The sequence below is a fragment of the Macrobrachium nipponense genome, chromosome 5, assembly GCF_015104395.2.
Source record: "Macrobrachium nipponense isolate FS-2020 chromosome 5, ASM1510439v2, whole genome shotgun sequence".
In the NCBI taxonomy this organism is placed as follows: Eukaryota; Metazoa; Arthropoda; class Malacostraca; order Decapoda; family Palaemonidae; genus Macrobrachium; species Macrobrachium nipponense.
Window position 1 is genome coordinate 5,691,664 of NC_061107.1, and position 4,535 is coordinate 5,696,198.

The following is a 4,535-nucleotide window of genomic DNA, read 5'->3' on the forward strand; positions in this document are numbered from 1 at the left end:
GTAAGTATTACAATAAGCAATCAACAGTCCCAGAATTAAAAATAGGTCAACAAGTATATGTGCTTAATCACAAAGTTGAAGGACCTAATGTTAAAGTAAGTCCTAAATTTCAAGGTCCATATAGAGTAATAGAAAGGTTAAAGTTAAATAAATTTAAGCTAATGCATGAATCAACTTTAAGTGAAACTGTTGCACATTGGAACCATATTAAAATAGTACATTCCGACATTTGGGTCAGTCAGTAGAACATTTAAAAGATTTTAAAGATTTAAAGGAGTCAAAAGTAGTAAGGAAAACCAGTAACGTAAATGATTCCCATACTTCATCAGCATTAGTGACTCCGAGATACAATTTAAGAAAAAGATAGGACCAAGTGCAACAGGTCAATAACATTGTTGTATAAGGTTTACTGCCTAGAATATATTTGCAGGAAATGGATTACACTATGGCTCATGGTGAGCGATATCTACATCTCCCTCTTGCAAATCAAGGAGGGAGCATCCAAAAAGAACATGGTCATGTCAAGATGGTACACGACATAGCGGTTGTAATCATCATCATTACAACAGTACAAGAACAATAACAAGAACTAAGATTTGATTGTTAAACTAAGTTATTATTTGAAACAGAACCCTTTTTAACAGCAAACTTGATGTGATACTTGTTCGCTAAGGAGTGAACGATAAATACGAGGGTGTTGTTGTCTTCAATCTTCTTCATGGCAGACTCAGTGGTCAAAGGGTATTTGATAATGTTGAAGGAGTTAAGCTTGCTCTTTCTTGGTCTTGAGAAGCGGTGATACTTGGGGTTCTTGGGTAGTTGTATTGTGTTGGTGATTTGATTAATGGCAAGGGTGGTAAAAATAACTGTGAATAACTGTGAATATATCCCTTAAAGACCTGTTTTCAAGGCTCAAATTTTGTATGGTGAAATGGTAATGTTTTCACAGAATCAACTAAAAGCTAAAGTCACTTGTATGAATAATCAATCTCAGTTAATCTTTAGCACCCCCCCCCCCCCCCCCCAAAAACAAAAACAAGGAAAAAATCCTTTGTGACGTCTTGTGAAGTAGTTATTTTGTGTTATTTGTACTACAAGTATACCATTTTTGCTTCTTATACCTTAAATTTATCTAGACATATTAATATTATTGGTAATGTCAAGGTTTTCAAAGTATCCAAACTTGATTTAATGTCATTTGAATAACTTGAAGCAGCTAATCAATTTTTCCATATGCACAAGGCTGGCATTTCCCCTATCATGTCCATGTTAAATATTGTTTTGCTAGCACTCACCATAGTTGCTTTCATATGTATTGTCAGAGTGTTAGTTGTTAACAAACTCAACACCATTAAGTCCTTAATGGAATGGAAAATTTGCCTTCAAGTAACTAATATACTAGCATTATTGTATATATATATATATAACCATTTTTGATTTATTTCAACATTGTATTTTTTTATATAATCATTTTTGTAATTTTAGGCATTGAGGTCACTGCCGGTAGGTGGCCGAGTGTTGTTAGGAAACAATAAGAGTCTGTCTAGAAATAGCTAGGGAAAACTTAGTTAGGTAAACCACTGGTAGAATATATATAGTGAAAGTAGAGTGACGGAGGATCTACCAGAAGTAAAGATAGAAAAAGGAGTAGTGTGTACAGTATAAGTCTGCACGGGTAGCAGTTTCGTAAAACCAGACCAAACAGTAAGATGCTAACCTCACCAGAAAAGTTGATCTATGACCCTTTCAGTGGGTGGTTACCGTCGAAGGACGAAACCAATCAGATGAATCTAGAGGTGGCACCGGAAGTAATGAAAGCCATTCATGTAGAAGTAGGAGGTGTCCTAAAGGACATTCGGGGAGGAGTCAGAAAAAGTAGTTAGGTCGAAACTTCATTTGAAGTGCCAGAGAGTTTTAGTTAAGAAGAAGGCCTTATACGGGAAGGCTGTATCCCTTCTCCCTCTGTTCCAGTGTAGTGTAGTGTATTGTGAACTTATACTTTATTGTAATAATAAGCAAATTAATTCAGTGGTGTTTAACTTGCCTGGAACCCGTGAAACGTATCCGCGCTATGTAAGAAAGACCTCCTGAGAGACATAGCCAACTAAATAAATATAGTGCCTGTTCCTACGAAAAAAAGAAACACAACCGTAAGAAGTGATAAATGAAGGTTAGCCCATATAACAGATAACCTTTCAAATATTACCCGTAACAAGAAGTGAAATCAAGAAGAAGAAGAATAAGAACTCGTAAATACGCCACGCAACATAATGAAGAGAAATAAAAACAAGGACTAATCACAAAAGTAAGTAGGCACGACAAAAAGTAGGCACAACAATATCGTCCAAAACTTCATTTTAAAACCCGGAATAAATCTTTTAGACCCGAGACAAATCTTTTATTTTTACAGTATCAGCTATAAAAAAGATTTTTTTCATGATGAATAAATTAGAAGATAATATTTACTCAAACATAAACAAGAAATAAACATAAACATATGACGTCACATTTCTCAAGCGAGTGTCCACACTACTGTGCCATCAGCTGAGAGACGAAGTAGGTGCTCTCCACGTTATTTATTGTGTTATTTTACGGTGTCTAAGGGACGTCGCGCGTATATTGTCCCAAATACGTAAGTTCATTACATCGGCGTTTCTTCGGCTCTCCAAGATCATCGGTTTGACTAAGAATAACGTCGGTAAGTACCGTTAATGAAGTTTTTCTCGTAACGAAGAACTTGAAAACGGTTCGTCGTCGTGTTGAGGCAGAGGCGGGAAGGGAAGGAGGAAAAGTTGCCATGTCGTATTCTTAAAAATAAAATCTTATGATGCTAATTTTAACAAACTGAGAGGATTATTTTGTGGTTTATTATAAAAATATATTGAAGGACTTAATGTAAAAGCTATTTGATACGATCTTTGTGAGCTGAAGGTCAAAATTAATCGCAAAAAAGGAGAGTAAACGACATTGAGGAACACTTTTGTTATCATAATATTTCGATCTTTTTCATACATTATCGTATTATCGAACGACCGTCAGGATTTCGATAATATTATTATTATATTATTATTATCATCGCTGTTTAAGCCCCAAAATTTAATATGAACTAAACAGTATTACGTCATGCATTAAATAAAATTTAAAAGAAAGCGTGATTACATATAAATAAAGAAATGACACTAATGTGGTTGAACAGCCATTTCGTATGTTTCGACACAATTAAACAGTTCTGACGAAACACGAATTCACAGTGAAAAGAATCATTATTACGGCAAAATATTTTTTTATTTCCGTTGCAAAAGGGATTTTGTAATGTTATGTACGTTTCAGTGTTATATAGAGAAGGAATATTTAAATTAATCTAAATAAATAATAAATAAATTAGAATTTTGTCCATGTATTTTTAATTTTAATATTCAAACAGCTTGTCATTTCTTACATTAGGCATGAAAGTATCACTATATATAATGCATTTCCATGAATATCTAATGTATTCCATTTCATAAATGTGAAATTGCTTGTTTGAAAGTTTTATCAACTTATTTTCATTGCTATAGCAACGATAAAGTGACAAAAAAAATTGAAACAAGATTCTTGTATAGTATAAGAACAAGATGAGTTTTGAATACTAATGACTGCGAATGATTAAAATGATTGACTTTAGGATGACGGTTATTGCTTTACTGGATACCCTTATGTCTATGCCACTGTAGAATCCTACAGAATTATTAGAAGAGAAGGTATTCAAAAGTTTTGCAACCATTTTTAACAAGACTAGGGTTAGTATAACCTTGACTAGGTACCACAGCTTTCATGTTTCTTTTACTGTGTGTTATAGGCCTACTTTTGTAGTCATTCATCATCATCATCATCATTATTTCAGCCTTCAAAAGTCTTTTGTAGGACGTGGGCCTTCCCTAGGACCCCAGGTTCCTCCACAGATTTCTATCCACTGTCGTTGATGTTGGTCAAGTCAGTGGTCTTCAAACTGTGGGCTATGGCCCACCAGTGGGCCATTGGCTGTTTATCAGGTGGTCCATGGACAAAAAGAAAAATAAATTTAAATTTGAATATATAAAAATAAAAGTATACTTTCTTTTATCCGGACCTATAATAATTATAAATAAATAGTATGTGTAAAAATATGGAAATATATATATTTCCTTTTTCTTATTTAAACTAATCTAAATAAATAATAAATTAGAATTTTGTCCATGTATTTTTAATTTTAATATTCAAACAGCTTGTCATTTCTTACATTAGGCATGAAAGTATCACTATATATAATGCATTTCCATGAATAACTAATGTATTCCATTTCATAAATGTGAAATTGCTTGTTTGAAAGTTTTATCAACTTATTTTCATTGCTATAGCAACGATAAAGTGACAAAAAAAATTGAAACAAGATTCTTGTATAGTATAAGAACAAGATGAGTTTTGAATACTAATGACTGCGAATGATTAAAATGATTGACTTTAGGATGACGGTTATTGCTTTACTGGATACCCTTATATCTATGCCACTGTAGAAT

The 4,535-nt window shown here is 33.3% G+C and overlaps 1 protein-coding gene across 1 annotated transcript in view; it reads left to right on the plus strand.

The window, feature by feature from the left end:
- Positions 1-2,550: 2,550 nt before the first annotated feature.
- LOC135215150 (uncharacterized) overlaps positions 2,551-4,535 on the plus strand; it is a 115,566-nt gene continuing 113,581 nt past the window's right edge. The window contains exon 1 of the mRNA XM_064249595.1: positions 2,551-2,698. The gene's annotated coding sequence lies outside the window, so the exon portion shown is untranslated. The remainder of the gene's footprint in view (positions 2,699-4,535) is intronic.